This window comes from Ascaphus truei, chromosome 5 (genome assembly GCF_040206685.1).
Source record: "Ascaphus truei isolate aAscTru1 chromosome 5, aAscTru1.hap1, whole genome shotgun sequence".
NCBI classification, from domain to species: domain Eukaryota; kingdom Metazoa; phylum Chordata; class Amphibia; order Anura; family Ascaphidae; genus Ascaphus; species Ascaphus truei.
In genome coordinates this window covers 176468803-176489025 of record NC_134487.1, presented here as the reverse complement: position 1 = coordinate 176489025, position 20223 = coordinate 176468803, and the positions used below count along the sequence as shown (strand labels likewise).

At 42.4% G+C, this 20223-nt stretch overlaps 1 protein-coding gene across 4 annotated transcripts in view; it reads left to right on the top strand.

The window, feature by feature from the left end:
* The window catches only part of LOC142495606 (disintegrin and metalloproteinase domain-containing protein 9-like), a 124846-nt gene that overhangs the window by 103033 nt on the left and 1590 nt on the right, over positions 1–20223 (top strand). The window contains exons 19-20 of one of the 4 annotated variants that reach the window (XR_012801775.1): positions 4866–4991; positions 10468–10664. The exons of 2 other annotated variants lie outside the window; for them this stretch is intronic. The gene's annotated coding sequence lies outside the window, so the exon portion shown is untranslated. The remainder of the gene's footprint in view (positions 1–4865; positions 4992–10467; positions 10665–20223) is intronic. One more of the 4 variants, XR_012801776.1, reaches the window with a different exon arrangement.

Sequence of the window (20223 nt, the reverse complement as noted above, 5' to 3'; positions counted from 1 at the left end):
AAGGAAGTAGATGACTGCCCAATTGCATGGGTTCCAGAGCTTCCAATGCTGGTAGAACAGGAGTAGGATACCTGGAATTAGAAGATAAAGAAACAGAGGGACGAAGACGTTGACGTTCAGCCCGCCTCTCCAGAAGTCTTTGATCCACTCTGATGCACAAAGCGATTAGGGCCTCCAGTGAGGATGGCCTTTCACGAGCCCCCAGCTTGTCCTTTAAGGATTCTGAAAGTCCCTGCCAGAACGCCGCGGAGAGTGCCCCATCGTTCCAATCAGTCTCAGCCGCGATAGTCCGGATCTCCAGAGCGTAACGTGCCACTGGTCTCCGACCCTGCGTAATGTGGAACAAGGAGGAAGCAGCCATATCACTACGTCCCGGGGTGTCAAAGACTAAACGGAATTCTCTTTTAAAGCTAGGGAAGTTGTAGATGAGTTCAGGCTTCAGCTCCCAGATAGGTGAAGCCCAGGCCAGGGCGTCCCCAGTAAGAAGGGAGAAAACATAAGCTACTTTGGTACGATCCGTGGGGAAGCGAGAGGGTGACAGTTCGAATTGTATCTCACACTGATTTAAAAAACCACGGCATCCAAGTGGATCCCCCGCATATTTATAGGGCGTAGGTATACGTAACTCCAAAGAACCCGTTCCTTCGCGGGAGACAGTGGGAGGGATAATGGAACTGGAGACATTAAGCTGGGGAATCCGAGAGTTTAGGGTAGCAACCTGTTGGTTAAGTGCAGTAACCTGGTTGTCCAAAAAGGTAAAGTGTTTGGAGATGGTGGTTAGGGTATCTTCCACCTCAGGGGGGTCTGGGTCTGTTGGGCTCTGCATAATGTAACGCTTGGCCTGCCCACAAGCCAGACGAGACCCCGGGACTGAGGTGGAATGGGATAATGCCACACACCTAGCAGTAAACGGGGGCACGGCCGGAGTGTGGACGTAGCGTAGATGCTCCGGGTAACAACAATAGAAAGAGTACCGTACTTGCCAACTCCAGCGGTGGTAGCTATAGTCCGTAAGCCAATGGTCGTGGAATGGAGAGAGCAGCGTAGTTCAATGTCCGTAAGCCTGGGTCGTGGAGTGGAGAGAGCAGCGAATTAGATTGTCCGTAAGCCGTGTCCAAGGGATATAGAAGTCTGCAAGGTAAAGGGTCCAACGCCAAGTCCAAGGGTACCAGAGAGCAGCATAAACGAAGTCCAAAGCCAAAGGTCAATGTCCAGGGAGGTCAGCAGAATATCCAGGGACAGGAACAGGGACTGAAAGACAAAAGGGGCCAGGCAACAGCAGACAGCACCAAGGTACAGAAGCTATGCAGAGCAAGGAGGTAATGGTGAAGGGAGACTAAATAGGGGGTTGTTACCTATCAGAGGAAGGGGAGGAATGGAGGAGTGGTCAGAGGAAGGACCTGATAGGAGGGTAGTGTTTGGGAAGCTGGGGCCTATGGGAGCAAGGGGAGGAGCGGCCCGGGGAGGAACTGATAGGGGAAAGGTGTCTGGGTAGCTGGGGCCTGTTACAGCAAGGGGAGGAGTGGAGGAGCGGCCTTGAGAAGAGCCTGATGGGAGAGAAGGGCCTGGGGAGCGAGCCTGACGGGGAAGAGACAGGGAAGCGCGTGGAGTGTGCGCCGCGTCATCGGGGGCGGAGTCAGGCGCCCGGTGCCAGAAAATTGCAGCCTGGGTCTGCGCGCGCCCGTAGGGGTGACGCGCGCGACCCGGAAGTGTGGGGGCAGCGGGAGAGGGAGCCGCAAGGAGCGAGGTACGCCGCCGGGGAGCCTGTGCGGCATGTAAGAGAGGTAAGGGGGCGCTGGCAGCGGGTATGCCCGCAGCGCGGATCCTTACAGTTGGATGTTGTGAAGGGGTTTTTCTTTACCATGGAAAGGATCCTACGATCATCCACCACTGTTGTCTTCCGTGGACGTCCAGGCCTTTTTGTGTTGCAGAGCTCACCAGTGCGTTTTTTTTTTCTCAGAATGTACCAAACTGTTGATTTGGCCACTCCTAATGTTCCTGCTATTTCTCTGATGGATTTTCTTTTTTTTTGAAGCCTAAAGATGTCCTGTTTCATTTGCATTGAGAGCTCCTTTGACCGCATGTTGTGGGTTCACAGCAACAGCTTCCAAATGCAAATGCCACACCTGACACAATTTTCATAATTTTGGCTCTGTACGCCACCACAATGTATTTGAAATGAAACAAGCGAGATACAATAGAAGTGCAGACTTTCAGCTTTAATTCAAGGGGTTGAACAAAAATACTGTATGAAATGTTTAGGAATTGCAACCATTTTCATACACAGTCCCCTTATTTCAGGGGCTCAAATGTAATTGGACAAATTAACACAATCATAAATAAAATGTTCATTTTTAAAACTTTGTTGAGAATCCTTTGCAGGCAATGACTGCTTGAAGTTTGGAATGCATGGACATCACCAAACGCTGAGTTTCCTCCTTTGTGATGCTTTGCCAGGCCTTTACTGCAGCTGTCTTCAGTTGTTGTTTGTTCGTTGGTCTTTCTGCCTTAAGTTTTGTCTTCAGCAAGTGAAATGCATGCTCGATCGGGTTGAGATCAGGTGATTGACTCGGCCATTGCAGAATATTCCACTTCTTTGCCTTAAACAACTCCTGGGTTGCTTTCGCAGTATGTTTTGGGTCATTGTCCATCAGTAAAGTGAAGCGCCGTCCAATCAACGTCGCTGAATTTGGCTGAATCTGAGCATACAATATATCCCTATACACTTCAGAATTCATCCGGCTGCTTCTGTCTTCTGTCACATCATCAATAAACACTAGTGACCCAGTGCCATTGTAAGCCATGCATGCCCATGACATCACACTGCCTCAATCTTGTTTTATAGATGATGTGGTATGCTTCGGATCATGAGCCGTTCCAAGCCTTTTCCATACATTTTACTTCCCATCATTCTTGTACAGGTTGATCTTAGTTTCATCTGTCCAAAGAATGCTGTTTCAGAACTGGGCTGGCTTTTTCAGATATTGTTTGGCAAAGTCTAATCTGGGCTTTCTATTCTTGAGGCTTATGAATGGTTTTCACCTTGTGGTGAACCCTCTGTATTTGTTCTCGTGAAGTCTTCTCTTAATGGTAGACTTGGATAATGATATGCCTACCTCCTGTAGAGTGTTCTTCACTTGGCTGGATGTTGTGAAGGGGTTTTTCTTTACCATGGAAAGGATCCTACGATCATACCCCACTGTTGTCTTTCGTGGACGTCCAGACCTTTTTGTGTTGCAGAGCTCACCAGTGCGTTCTTTTTTTCTCACTATGTACCAAACTGTTGATTTGGCCACTCCCAATGTTCCTGCTATCTCGCTGATGGATTTTTTCTTTTCTTTTTTTTGAAGCCTAAGGATGCCCTGCTTCATTTGCATTGAGAGCTCATTTGACTGCATTTTGTGGATTTACAGCAACAGCTTCCAAATGTGGAATCAACTCCAAACCTTTTACCTGCTTAATTGATGATGAAATAACGAAGGAATAGCCCACACCTGTCCATGAAACAACTTTTGAGTCAATTGTCCAATTACTTTTGGTCCCTTGAAAAAGAGGGGGCTACATATTAAAGAGATGTAATTCCTAAACATTTCCTCCAATTTGGATGTGAATACCCTCAAATTAAAGCTGATAGACTGCACTTTAAGCCCATGTTCATTATTTAACGGTAACTTGGTACACAGCCAAAATAACAAAACTTGTATCAGTGTTCAATTATTTCCGGCCCTAACTGTACATTTATAGTACATACTGTAGTGCCGACGAGTATTCTAAAACAAATCTGGGGCAATCGCCAACAAGACCCAGGTACATGCTGCGTACATGCTGCAACATTTCTGCAGGCAGACTAATGGCCCATCGGATTAACAGCAGGGGTCCCTGGCAATCCCATTCAAACTTAATGGGACTGCCAGGGACCCCTGCTGTGTTAATCCAATGGGCCATTAGTCTATGCAGAAATGTCACTGAAATGTTTGCAGCATGTACCCATCATGTACCTGGATTTTGTTGGTGATAGCCCCAGATTTTCCAAGGCAATTTTAAGGCAAGTTTTAGAATACTCGTCGGCACACCTGTAGGATTGAAGCAGGGGGTCTCCGGAGCTGAACCGCATTAATTTCAGGTCGGAGGACCACTTGCTTCCCAAGGTACAGGCCTCTGTATCGGGTGCCAATAACTCCTGCAAGTTTAAATGTCCCATGTCACGGCCCACATGACCTGGACATTTAAACTTGTAGGAGATACCGGCACCCCATACTGGGGCCTGTACCTCGAGAAGCAAGGGGTCCTTGACCTGAAAGTAAAGCGGCTCAGCTCCAGGGACCTGGTTGCCGTTGTCCCAGGGTGGGTGGTTGGGCCTCCTGGGAGGGTTGCGGGAGAGGTTAATACCTTAATTACTTTAACCACCCACCCCCTCTACCCCCAACACCACACACAGGAATGGACAATAGCCCTATTAGCCAAATATGGCTAATAGCGCTTTTGCCCATTCAAATATACAGTACTGCACATTACAATTGGTAATTAAGGGGTTAACCCCTCCTACCCACCCGGGAGGCCTAACCACCTTCCTCATGGCGACTACCCCCATGACCAACCGCCTCTACCCTCATCACCACACACACAAATAGGCAATAGCCCTATTAGCTAAATAGTGCTTTTGCCCATTTGTGTTGCATTAAAAAAATAAACACAATAAAATAAAATACAATATTACAATACAATAAAAGAAAACACTAAGCAATAAATCCATTGATTGTCACTGTGGTTACCTATGCCCTCAACAGGGGCACAGATAGCCACATTGGCAATCAATGGGCACCCTATAGTCAATTAATGTGTATCTTACCCTTGCCGGGATGAAGGCGCATCCTTCTCATCCAACTGTGGCACCAATCAACTCTTGACCCATGAAGCAATGATCCTCAGCTTGAAGTCCAGCTTGATACGTAGAAGTCTAGGATCCTCCGTTGCTTGAAGAGAAGTCACCGGTGAGTAGATATTCTTTTCTTCTTTCTCCTTCTAAATATGGTACACCTCACCGCTCAACCTTAATATCATTAAAGTATCAGGAATAAATGTGTGATATATATATATATATATATATATATATATATATATATATACAGGCATACCCCGGTTTAAGAACACTCACTTTAAGTACACTCGCGAGTAAGTACATCTCGCTCAATAGGCAAACGGCAGCTCACGCATGCGCCTGTCAGCACGTCCTGAACAGCAATACTGGCTCCCTACCTGTACCGAAGCTGTGCGCAAGCGGGGAGACTATAGAGCCTGTTACAAATGCGTTATTTAAATCAGTTATGCACGTATATAACTATTGCAGTACTGTACATGCATCGATAAGTGGGAAAAAGGCAGTGCTTCACTTTAAGTACATTTTCGCTTTACATACATGCTCCGGTCCCATTGCGTACGTTAATGCGGGGTATGCCTGTATATATATATATATATATATATATATATACATACAGTTAAAGGTCCAAAAAGGGAAAATTAGATTCATATGTATGAGAATGATCCCCGAGGGGATCACAAAAGTCCCTAGTAATATGCACTCAAAGTAGGATTATTTTTGGATAGATTGGCTAAATAGCCTCAGGGTTTAAGGCCCTAGTATAACCAGATACAAGGATCATAAAGTGAGGAGCCCAACCTCAGACTGATGACAAGCATAAAAGAAAAATAATAGTTTTATTAACGTGTAACAGAGTGAAATTCTATACTGTATACAGTGAAAATTAAAATCCCCCAGTGATGAGGTATCGGATCAGCATGGGTGTATGTGTGTCGCATGTATATATAGGTGAAACTCTAGATGAATATATATGTACATTCACAGAGTGTTTGGGGAGACTCCCACATCTGACTTAGGAGATGAGTATGGGTTATCCACCTGTATCCAATATTCCCTTAATTGAAGGTGGTATTGGTTGTCTGTATACATAATGCAGTTATATGTGGCAAGAACATGCCTATGTATACATATAACATAGGTATCAAAGAGAGTGTATAGGTAACACAAGATGCTAGTTTGTATTGTAAAGTAATTCTGCTGTCAGCTCTTCACAGTCAGTCAGTTTAGACAGATGACTAGCGACTAGTATCATAAAAGGTGAAACAAAAGTATCTCACTATGGTAACAATTACCACGAAGAAGATCCTCTGTGCTAGTGCCTACAGTATAAGGCTTAGCCAGTAGTCGGAACAGCCAGTAATGTATACAGTAATAGTGCTATTGGGTATAAGCAGGCACAGGAGGATAGGACCCAGTCTCGCTTTGCTGGTTTAAGAATTAGGGACACATATCCATACACTAAAACCCTATATAATGTGGTTCAGTAATAGGAGATACGTAGGTACAGTAGAAAAACATTGCCATACAACCCGTTCAAACGCGGAATGACACCTCATTGACTGACGCCACCGTCATGATGTCACCTAAAACCCCAACGCACGTTTCACGTGACGTAGACACACTTCTTCAGGGGGAGGAGGAGTAATGTGAAAGGCTCACTCTCATATGGTTATATATCAAGTGGAGAGGGGGCATATTTATCAACAACCAGAATGCCCTACTACTGTCTCTGTACGTTCTTACTACCGTATATTCCGGCGTATAAGATGACTGGGCGTATAAGACGACCCCCCAACTTTTCCAGTTAAAATATAGAGTTTGGGATACACACACACCAATATATATATATATATATATATATATATATATAGTGTTCGACAAACCTATACATTTGCTCGCCCCGGGCGAGTGGATTTAACATCGTGGCGAGCTCCTATTGGCCCAAGCAGCACACGTTTGGTACTAGGTGGCGAGTAGATTTTTGTGTTCGGCGAGTAGATTTTTTGGTGATTTGTCGACCACTGTGTATATATATATATACACATACACATACACACATACACACACATACATACACATACACACATATACACACACACACACACACACACATCACTATATACACACACACATCATTATATACATACACACACACACACATCACTATACACACACACACCACTATACATATATATACATATACACACACACACACACACACACACACATACACACACGTGAAAGTACTACTGTACTGCATGCTGGGCTCCCCACGCTGCGGAACACTGGAGGAGTAAAGACAGGAAGAGGAGGGCTTGTGTCTGTGTGTAGAGGGACGCCCCGCCCCCTCTGCAAGCACAGGGAAAAAGCAGCAGCACAGAGCTTCTGCCTGCCACTGCTTTGCCGGTGTATAAGACGATACCCGGCGTATAAGACGACCCCCGACTTTAGAGAAGATTTTCCAGGGTTAAAAAGTCGTCTTATACGCCGGAATATACGGTACCTACCAATTAGATTGTAAGCTCTTCGGAGCAGGGACCACTTTTCCAAAATTTTACTTTTATGTCTGAAGCACTTATTTTCATGATCTGTTATTTGTATTATTTGTTATTTATGATTGCCACGTGTATTACTACTGTGAAGCACTATGTACATTAATGGCACTATATAAATAAAGACATACAATACAATCAACCAATCAGTGTGTAGATGTAGCCCATGGTATGAACGGGTCGCAACTGTTCATGCGACCTGTTATATGGTGGTCATATTTGGCTTGCCACCATGTGTACTGTAGATAGTAAGTAGATAAAAAAGAGGAAATGCTCAAACCCTGGTGTACAGCGATGGTGGACACACATAACCTATATTGACTTGGGATGGTATATACATCATTCTCTGGAATGATTAATAAATATATGCCTATGTTATTGTCTGCCGTGATGGTAGGTATAATACATGTCTATACTGATGTGTCTATATATCACTGAAGAGGTAATGGAATGTAAGATCTACACTTAGAACAGACTTCAAAGTTAATAGTATTTAGGTTGGAGTACACTAATAAGAGACAGTCTCTAAACTAGTGGGTATATATAGTTTTAGATACTCATTCAGATGTGTGAATGGACCTGTCAATATAGATGTATATAGATCTAGGTATATACATAGGGATGTGACCTAATGTACAACTGGTACAACTGGTGCAACCGCTAATGGAAGTTGGAGTGGAACTATGTCATTTTATGTAGGAGTGGACTGACTGGCGTCGTCCACCTCTAAAGTCAAAACAGACCACAGTCTCTGACCCTTAGCTGTATACCTGGGTCCAGCTATTCTAAATAACTTATAGAGCTAACAAAGTCATATTCATAGTGTTGAATGTCATAATGAATATATAAAGTAATAAATACTTGTATGATATCCTACTGTGAGTGATTAGAGTATCAGGACTGCTGTAGATAAAGCCGTAAAACTAAGAGTGCTGATTCGGTGACTGGTTAGAGGTGGCCAGCAAATAATAGTGATTAAAAGTGTGAATAAAGAGCTACCTGAGTAGCTATAAATGACAAACATACATGTACATACATCCACACACAGATACATATTTATGAATACATATATAACTATATACATACATACATACACATATACATACATGTACATACATATATACACATACACATGCGCACACACATGTACATACACAACTAAATATACATACATATACAGTACATATCCACATACATGCACTAAAATATTCACAGCATATAGCATTTCACTTTATTATACATTAATAAAACTTTATTCTTTTTTCTTTTATGCTTGTCATCAGTCTGAGGTTGAGCTCCTCGCTTTATGATCCTTGTATCTGTTATATTAGGGCCTTAACTCAACTCTATTCTGTCTACAGGCCATATCCCTAAGACCAGGAAAACTGCCAGAATTGTCCCAATCTTCAAAAGTGGGGACAAAAACACGGTCTCAAACTACAGGCCAATCTATCTTCTCCCAATACTATCCAAAGTCATGGAAAAACGTGTTCACTCCCAATTAAGCGATTACAATACCAAGACAATTTTTCCTAGCCAATTCCAATCTGGTTTTCGCCCCAAACACTCCACGGTAACTACCCTGCTAAAAGTTTGCAATGAGATCCAGTGTGGAATGGAACGGGGACAACTTACTGGTGCAATATTCCTAGATTTTGCAAAGGCTTTTGATACTGTTGATCATGTTATCTTGTTAAACAAACTCCAGTGCTCTGGAGTAGGGAAGCATGCTTTAAATTGGTTTCATTCATACCTATCAGGTAGATCACATGTGTCTCAGACTCCAACTCCAAACCGTTGGATATCACCTGCAGTGTCGCCCAAGGCTCTGTTCTGGGGCCCCTACTCTTCTCAGTGTTCATCACTGATCGCCCTACAGCTTGTAAGAGAGCTTCAATACACATGTATGCGGATGACACAATATTATAGGCACACAGCCATAGCCTCTCCGACCTTGAGCACGCTTCAATATGACTATTTGATTCTTGAAAATTGAATTTCCCAAAACAAACTGTTTTTAAACACTGACAAGACTGTAACAATGGTATTTGGGACAAAGGCAAAATGTTTAAAGCTTCCAATGAATGAGCTCCAGATCAGTACCAACTCTAATACCATCCCAGCCCCTGTTACTAGTTTTAAATATTTGCGCATATGGTTTTACTCTCATTTAACATTTGGGTTGCACATTGATACGCTGACATCCAAAACCTATGCCACAGGTGTACTTTATAGGGCCAAATTCTCCCTGCTGGTCAGAAAGCGCATCGCACAGCAGATGCTAATGCCAGTTATAGACTATAAGAGCATAGAATATGGCACGGCACCCCAAACTCACCTTAGCAAACTTGATACCCACTACCATTTAATATGCTGTTTTGTCCGCCAATGCAACTACAACACACATCACTGCGAAATACTAAAAAAAACTAGGTTGGTCATCACTTGAGTCTAGGCGCAAAGCTTATCTTTCCTGTCTTGCCTTCACATACTTTCTGGGCAAGCTATCTGTTCAAGCTCCTCACCTCTACCACATAAAGCACTTATCTGAGATCTGACTCCAAAAGACTGTTCATGGTCCCATGGTTCAACAAAGTATTTGGCTGCTCCTCCTTCTCTCAACATGCACCCCACAATTGGAACAACCTACTGGAGACTCTAACAGCCGCCACCAGTCTAAGTTCTTTTGTTTTGTCTCACATTTTAATCTGGTCTGAAACTGTTACATGCGCCTATAACATATATTATCTTTAACTATGCATGTAATGTCTTGTATATAATGTATAACCCTATTCACTTAATGTAACTATGTATTTGTAACCATTTATTTGTCATCATAACTCTGTGCCCAGGACGTATTTGAAAACGAGTGGTATCTCAATGTACTACTTCCTGTTAGAACATTTTATAAATAAATACATTTAAGGTGACCTCACATTACCCATGTGATGCCTTCTCTTTTTTGGGTGATGTGAAGTCACCTTAAAGGAAGAGAAGCATATGGTCCCTGATTGGTTGTGTTTTCCTTACTTTAAGGTGATTTAAAATCAACCAAAACATGGAAGGCATCGAAAAGATAAGAAAGAAGAAAAGATCTATCACCGGTTACTACTCTTCAAGGATCCTGGACTTCTGCACATCAAGCTGGACTTCAAGATTATCACTGCTTCGTGGGTCAAGAATTGATTGGTGCTGCAGTTGGATGAGGAGGATGAGCCTTCATCCTGGGAAGGGTAAGATACACATTTATTGACTATATGGTGCCCATTGATTGCCAATGTGACTATCTGTGCCCCTGTTGAGGGCATAAGTAACCACAGTGACAATCAATGGATTTATTGGCTAGTGTTTTCTTTTATTGTATTGTAATGTTGTATTTTATTTAATTGTGTTTATTTTTTTATGCAATACAAATGGGCAAAAGCACTATTTGGCTAACAGGGTTATTGCCTATTCGTGTGTATGGTAAAAATTGACATAACAAATGGACAAAAGCGCCATTTGGCTAATGGGGCTATCGCCCATTTGTATGTGTGGTGATGGGGGCAGAGGAGGTGGGTCATGGGGGTAGTTGCCACGGGGAGGGTGGTTAGGCCTCCCCAGTGGGTAGCGGGAGGGGTTAACCCCTTACTTAAATCTAGCGCTTACTACCCGCTAAGGTAATTAAGGGGTAGCTAGTGTTTTTAATGTAAATGGTGGTGCCACTGAAGAGATGGACGAGGATGGCCTCCATCCTGGCAGGGGAACTACCTTTATTTACTATAGGGTGGCTGGCTATTGATTGCTTTTGAATGGGCAAAAGCGCTAATAGCCAGATTTGGCTTATATGGCTTTTTCCCATCACTGTGTTTTGTGGGAGGGGGGGGTGGAGTGTCACAGAAGACCAGGACTTTTAAAACCTTTAAACCAGGTCATTCACTAGGCAAAATAAGGTAGTGGAATAAAATGAGGTACACACTTACTGTGGGTCTGGGGGTGAAAACTAGCCTCATATAGGTGCAGGGCACCTGCTTCGAAAAGGCTTACCCTGATCGGGAAATCCACCCGGGTTTCCTGGACCTCTTTTCGGCTAAAAACCTTAGCCGTGACCGCTATTCTCAGAACTTGGACTTCGCGTCTGACTTAGTCTCTATCTTCAGCATGGAAGTAGGGGGAGCGACAAATCAGAGCATGGGAATTCCCTCCCACTAGCCAATAGAAACAGGGGCTCGTCTCTTGGCTGACATCAGAGGTGGAGGCTTGCCAAGCCGGCTCGAAAAGCCGGGTGAGCGGGAAATATGAATTAGCCAATGGGAAATGTGTCTACAAGCGGCATCTTCCCCCAGCGAACCCATTGCCACCCGATGGACAGGCTCCACCAGGTCTAGCAGTCCAAAAGTTGTCCCCACAGGGTGCCCTTTGTTCTCGGGACCTGGCAAATTACCCTTCCCCTCTCTCCAAACTGTTTTGTCACCTTTAGATATTCCCCTTCCTTTGAACTCCAATGTCTATGCAGACATCCCGGCACCTATGTATATGCCTGGGCTGACTGTATAAACATTTACACAGAATGCCCAAAACACTATATAACATGTTTTAATAAAGTATATGTCTTGGGGAACCTTATACCTGCGAGGGAAATTGGTCTGGGATACTTGGGCTCTAAAAACAGGACTCTGGGGGACACTGTGTCGCCCCGGTGTAATTCACCTCGCATACCTGCAAATTATGCCTGCATGTCGGGGAGAATTACGGGACCACCGGTAACTTTGTCCCCCGAACTCCTGCAAACAAGAGAAATACATTTCGACCCAAAAATCCCACCTTAAACTTACATTCCCGAAGTTTTATGTTTCTAGGGCAAGGGGAACAGGTAAAGCCCAAAACAGGATATAGAAAAAATTTAATTGGGCCTCTATATTAACTGAAAAATTGTATAAAAAGTGTAAGTGATACAAATAAGTATACAAGCAAAAACAATATATAGTGAAAGTGAATAAGTGAAATTATAACCCAATAATATCAACACAAATGGTGAAAAAATGTAAATATATGGATGAATACCACCACCAATAATATACTGTGACTAAAGTGATTAATATTTGAAAAGCAGCTCAAAAACCCGCATGAAACCGTTCACTGGTCTCTGTAGAACTTGATGGTTTTCCAGATGGGGCGAGCGCAGAGTTTTCACAGGTGGAGCATGAAAAAGATTAAAAAAAACACACAATAGTGCGACCAATACTGTAGTATATTGTGTTTTGAAAGAAGTAGATGTGTGTCAGTTTCACTCTCAAATTTGAGAATGGTTTAGGGCGTTCAGAGATCCAATCTCTCTCTGATGGGAGCTTTGTTGAAACTTAATCTTGCATCAATGCTCATAGATACCCAGGATACTCCCAGACATTCACAGAAAATAATTGAGAAAATTCTCAAAGAGTAGTACGCTTGCCAAACTTGTATTGCACAGAAAAGTATATAGGAAATACACTCACATATTACAAGTATTGTACACACAATGTACGGGGTCTTTTCTTTAAACTAGGTCACTCAGTGGTGTGGCATCTGCTGCCTCAGCACGGTCCTGCTCAAACCCGGAGGTGACATCTGTACCGGGCGGCAGCAAGAGAGGAATTACGTGACTCCAAAAAGCTGGGACTTCAGGTAATGCACATGCGTGGTACAGCAAGTGGCACAGGAACAGATTCTACGCGTTTCGCTAATTGCTTCAGGAATCGTAATTGGTGACGGGCTATGCTGATATATATACCCCATAAAGTCAATTGACTAACACAATGCATAATTAATGGATATCACTCAATACATAGTAATATCCCCAAAGAATTTGGGTAGTAACTTATACAAGATCCTGTGATATAACACATCTGGCAAGCATCATTAATTTTATACATTTATTAATGAATACTAAAATATTAAATATATATATAAAAAATATATTTATAAAACGGCGCATGCATAAGAATATTGGGGGGGAGCAAATGCCTAAAAGACGAAGAGAGAGAGAATAATGAATGAACATATAAAAGTAAATTAGTTTAAAAAAATGTACCAATGTCTATACTGTATCGACATTTAATCCCTTGGATACTAATGTTTGTAATCTGTGAATCCAGAATGTTTCTCTTCTGGCTAGTTGGATCAAACAATTGCCCCCTCTCCAATCAATGGGTATTTGCTCAAAACCTATATATTAAATGTTTGGGGTCAGATTCGTGATGGAGTAAAAAATGTTTTGACATTGAATGTGTTGATAGACCCTTCCTAATATTACTCAGATGTTCTAAAATCCTAATTCTTAAAAAGTCGGGAGGTACGTCCTACATATTGCAGTCTGCAAGTACATTCAAGCATATGGGCTCCAATATATGCCAATGCTTAGATATACTGTTGTTACATTTTTTAGCATCCTTTTTATACTCTGTAATAAATTACATATTAAATCTATTCAACTTATTTGTCTGTGTTTTATTTATAGGTTTATTCAAATCACTTCTTTGTATACTGTCTGTTTTCTCAATGGCATTATTTATTGTCCGGTCACTATAATTCCTCTCTTTGAATTTATTTATTAAAATATTAGACTGCTCTTTATATTCTTCATCGTCTGCGCAGTTACGTTTAATTCAGCTTTGTTGCCCATAAGTGGTATTTGTGATCCAATTGGGATCGTGGCAACTGGATTGTAAAATATAGTTATTAGAATCCACCATTTTAAAATTTGTCTTAGTTTTTAGCTAATTATCCTCAACATACAATAATAGGTCCAGAAATTCAACCTGCAATTTACTTACATTATGAGTGAATTTAATATTCATATCATTATTATTTATATGACTAAAAAAAAAAAAAGATCTCCCTGCCAGATGAACACCACGTCATCAATGAAGCGCCGCCATAGGACCAGATTTGCGCCGAGCTCATGGTTGGACCAGACAAAATTGTCCTCCCAATAACCCATGAATATGTTCGCATAGCTCAGTGCGAATCAAGTACCCATGGCGGAGCAGCATTTTTAAAGATAAAAATTATCCTCAAACCAAAATAATTTTTTTCTAAAATAAACGATATAGATTCCATAATGAACTCTATTTATTCTATCAATAATTCTGAATCTGTATTGAGAGTATAATATATATACTGAAGTGTTCCAGCACTCACTGACTATTGGAAAAATGGTCAAACAGGGAATATGCCAAAAAGAAGATTTTAATTAAATAAACAAAAAATGTTTTAGACTTGGAACAATGCCGCACAAGCGGAAAATACAATAATGGACCCTAAATGAAGTAGTGTGGGGGGAAAACACAGGGGAAGGGGAAACCACAAGGAGAGAGGAGGGAACAAAAAAAAGAGGGGGGAGGGAAAGGGTGTGGTGGGGGGGAAGGGTAATTAGGGGGGGAACATTTTGGGTCAAGACCCCTTTCTCAGGCCCAGTCCCTCAAGTCCATTAGGTACTTCCCTAAACCCTGTGACCCCAATAACTTGAGCAAACCCAAACAAACAATGATCTAGATTCTAGCTGAAATCAATATCAAGCACAAGCTCTGTGAACAAAGTCCAGATCCAGCAAGAAAATGTAAATAGATTCTCAAAAGATACACAATCCAACCGTAAAGTCCTCTCTCTGTATCATGACAATTCTCACTCTCTCTTTCTCCTGCTGAGTAGGGAATGCTGAATAAGTTCAAGATTTCAAAGGACAAATAACGGCATACAAAAAGTACGTCATCAGTGGGCGTGTATCAGAATCCTCCATCCCCATAGGTAGAGAGCAAGTACTGTGATTCCACAGCTGTTGTCACAGCTGATGATGTCTGGTAGTTGGATTCCGTCGGAGACAAACAAACTTCCTTCGGGCACGCTCCTGCAACCTGGTGCGCATGCGGCAAGGTTATAGCAGCACGTGGATGCGCCCATCATTGTATGTGTAACCGCCATACAGCCCCACTGGTGCCGATGTCGCAAATCAAGAGGGCAGACCACGCACACATAAACAAGTCTGATTGAGCATGCGCTGATACACCGCTCGCGGTGCGTCCTCTGTAGTTATTGTGATGGTAAGGGGATACCCAGGCCACTAATAAAGATATTTGGCCCGGCTGGGTGCCCCTGAGCCATATTGGGGAATTGTAGTTTGTCAGCTCTGAAACCCCTGTAATGGCAACACTGTGATTTCAATAAAAATGTATGTGTGTCTCCCACCAGGTATAAGGTGGCGAGACTAATGTGATTTCTAAATTAAATGTATAACAGTGGCAGTGTTTTCCTGTAACCGCATAAAGGAAAAAATGGTTTTAAAACCCAGCGCTAGGCAGCATAAGCAAGCGGCTTTTAGCTAACTTTCGCTAGGAAGCGCCTAGAGTGCTGAGATTTGCTGTGAGCACCGTTCGGGTTAAATCATGAAAAAACATCTAACGTAATTTTTATAGAGTTATATACAAATTGATGAATTAAAGTCCCCCTATTTTAATTGTACCAATATGTTAGGCACATAAGGATTTTCATCTAACACGCCAGAAACAGAGGAAACACTGTATTGGTAATCACTGTCTTTAGAAATGTATGGCAGGACATTCCTGCAAGGTAACGGCGCATATTCAGCCCTGGACTTCAAAAGCATGCCGCTGGCTTGATGCCACGATGTCTGGAAAAAGTTCGGAGTTGAAAGGCGCCGACGGTGTCAAGTGGGGAGGTGTAATACAAGTATCCCCATCTTAGTAAATGTCCGGGCAAATGGGCCAGATGTCCTGCCAGCTCAGACAAAATGTAGCCATGTAAGGGGTCCGGGTCTGGTATGCTAAGCGGCAAAGGTCCGAGGTTCGCGCATGCCCTTAGCAAACTAAGAAGCCCTCTGCCAAATTTTGCAAAGTATTGGCAACTCCGGGTTAGGTGGGGAATATTATTCCCACAGAGTAGATTGGCTGCATGGGTTAAGTATAGGACTGTTTAGTGTATAAGAAACCCTGCAGCCCATCGGGAACCAGATTCATCATGTAACAAGATTCATCCAAGATTAACATCGTAACAAAGATTCATAACAAGCTTCAGTAGTTCGTAAGAACTAAGGTTCCCACATCCAATACCATAGCGGCAGAACGAAGGTAGCAGCTCCAGCGGAGTAACAGCGGTTGCGAGCGGCGCCACTGACTGAGGACTGCTTTCCAGCTCTACTTGCACACAACTCCCACTCCTGGGAAATTGTGCCTAGAGACTTTGTTTCCAAAGATTTCGTTTTGGGAACAAGATTTGCCCCATCCCAGTAAGTGTATTTTTAGTGTAATTGTAAACTAATGTGTGTATTTTCTTTTCTGTAAATAAATCACAATGTATTTTATCTCTTCGTTTTGCTCAATCAAATGATCTGGGTATTAAGGTGTTAAACTGGTCTCCCGGGACAGTCATGGTGACAGCCATGCATTAGAATAGACGGAAGGTGTCATAGGCAGATTGTGCACAAGTGCTTATGACCAGTAAAGTCTCCACGGAACATGGGTGATAAAAAAGAGAAAACAGAAACATCAATTAATAAACCAACAGTATGAAAAACATGATCAAACAAGTATTGTTTTAATTTTACAATAAAATATTTACCACTAAAGCCAAATGTAGCCCACTGTTGCTAAGTAATAAGTCTAGGTTTAGACAGGGATCTAAGAAAACAGACAGTATACAAATAAGTGATTTGATTAAACCTATAAATAAAACACAGACAAATAAATTGAATGGATGTAATATGTTATTTATTACAAAATATAACAAGGATGCTAAAAAAATTCAAAACATTATATCTAAGCATTGGCATATATTAGAAAATGACCCCATATTGAAAGACCATCTACCTACTAGACCAAGTGTAATTTTCAGTAGAGCCCCCATTCTCAAGAGTAAATTAGCACCAACAGCATTGAAGAAAGAACTAAATTTAACACACAATTGGCAACATAAACCAAAAGGCTTTCATGGATGTGTGATATGTAAAGTATGTATATACAAGAATCCAGCAAAAACACTTTCAGTCAAACCAGACGAATGAACAATTTGATATACAGTAGAAGGTTTTATAAATTGCAAGATCCCATATGTAGGATGTACCTCCCGACCTTTAAGAATTAGGATTTTAGAACATCTGGGTAATATTAGGAAGGGTCTATCAACACATTCAGTGTCAAAACATTTTTTTACTCCATCACAAATCTGACCCGAAACATTTAAAATATATAGGTATTGAGCAAATATCCATTGATTGGAAAGGGGGCAATCGTTTGATCCAACTAGCCAGAAGAGAAACATTCTGGATTCACAGATTACAAACATTAGTATCCAAGGGATTAAATGTCGATATAGACATTGGTACTTTTTTTGGAACTAATGTTCTTTTATATGTTCATTCATTACTATCTCTCTTACTCTTTTTGGCATTTTGCCACCACCCCCCAACTATTCTTATGCATGTGCCGTTTTATAAATATATATTTTACATATATTTTAGTATTCATTAATAAATGTATAAAATTAATTACACTTGCCAGATGTGTTATATCACAGGATTTTGTATAAGTTATTACCCAAATTCTTTGGGCATATTACTATGTATTGAGTAATTATGCACTGTATTAATCAATTGACTTTATGGGGTATCCATATCCGCATAGCCCGTCACCAATTATGATTCCTTAAGAAGCAATTAGCGAAACGCGTAGAATCTGTTCCTGTGCCACTTGCTGTACCACGCATGTGCATTACCTGAAGTCCCAGCTGTTTGGAGTTGCGTCATTCTTCTCTTGCTGCCGCCCGTTACAGATGTCACTTCCGGGTTTGTGCGGGACCTTGCTGAGGTAGCAGACGCCACACCACTAAGGGACCTGGTTTAAAGAAAAGACCCTGTACATTGTGTGTACAATACTTGTAATATGTTTGTGTAATTCCTATATACTTTTCTGTGCAATACAAGTTTTGCAAGCATACTACTCTTTGAGAATTTTCTCAATTATTTTCTGTGAATGTCTGGGAGTATCCTGGGTATCTATGAGCATTGATGCAAGATTAAGTTTCAACAAATCTCCCATCAGAGAGAGATTGGATCTCTGAACGCCTTAAACCATTCTCAAATTTGTGAGTGAAACCGACACATATCTACTTCTTTCAAAACACAATATACTATTGGTCGAACTATTGTGTGTTTTTTTTATCTTTTTCATGCTGCACCTGTGAAAACTCTTCACTCGCCCCATCTGGAAAACCATCAAAGCCCAAAACAGGTCAGGTTTTTGCTTTACTTTACATGGGCCTTCCATACACATACCCCGTATTTATCTACAGACAGGTCCCCGCAAATCAAAAGCAATTTGCGGGTAAAATACTAGTGCTACCGGTAACGTTGGTCAGCAACATTTTATACACTTTTTAAGTCTAGTTGCCCCCCAATATCCAACCTTAAACTCTCGTTCCCAAAGTATCTGTTCTGCAGCTATCAACTACTAAGGGACCTAACCACACACACATGGCATGCCTAGTGTATGAGCCTACAGGGGACAGTAAAATGGGAACAGATGTACAGGGAAACATATCAGGGTACATGGCTAGACTCAGCCCTTGACATATGGTTTATGGGGCAACCAGCCGGACTTCACCTTTATTTATGAAGTCCGGCTACACCCTACCGTCACAGGAGGGGGGCTGAGTTGGGGGTAGAGAGGGTGGGTATGATCCCCGAACCTGAAATTAATGCGGTTCAGCTCCAGAGCCCCTCTGCTTCAATCCTATGTAGTAAAAATAAATGATACTCCATCTGAAGGAAATCGCAATTACTATCTCACCACCATTTAGATGGTGTAAAAAAGTGTGTGTGTCGAGCACGTGCATTTTAAGTGACACTTCTTTGTCTTTTGTCACTGTTTTGTCACAGAAATTGTATTTGTGATGGTGATGTTTTCAATAAAAAAAATCAAAACACAATTTGAGTGACAAAACGCAAAGAAGTGTGACTTAGAACGCGCGTAGTCGGCACCCCCGTTTTAGCTATTTGCACTTCTTTATTTATACTAACTGTGAATTCCTTGTGTTTCTGTGTGTATGTCTGTGTGTCACCCTATGCTGCTGCAGTGGAGTCTTCTGTGCATGCGCACCGTACGCACCGAGCGCTTGAGTCCACTGCGCAGGAGGCCTCTGTGCATGCACGCCGCGTGCAGGAGGCCTCTGTGCATGCGCGCTGAAGGCCTCTGCACATGCGCACCAAGCACGGTAGGCCTCTGCAGATGCACACAAAGCGCGGGAGGCCTCGGCGGATGCGCGCAATGTGCGGGAGGCCTCCGTGTATGCCCGCTGAGCGCAGGAGGCCTCTGTGCATGCGCGCCGAGCTGCCAGTACTGACGTCGCCGACGGCCTCTTCTGCCAGCAGTGACGTCACTTCTGGGAGTGCACTTCCGTCACCAACAAGGTAATTTACTCCAAGGGAAATTTCAGTAGATGCCAGCATAGAAGTTTCACTTCAAAAACGAACATTTCAGCCACTAATTGCATTATGGAGCTACTTGAATATCATTGATTGGCAAAAAATCTAGTTTCAGCATTTTTTGACCTATTGCTCGGCTTGTTAGACCAACAGTGATAATGCATGTAAAAAAGGCGTTCACAGGCGATTTGGAGAGTAGATTATAGCTTACTGCAGCGGTGCGCAAACTGGGGAGCGGGATATTTTTCTGGGGGGGCGCGGGCGGTTGCCGAGGCCTCATGCTGTTCCCCCAAGGCATTTAAATTAATGCCGGGGGATCGCAAGAGGCCTCTGCAACTCCA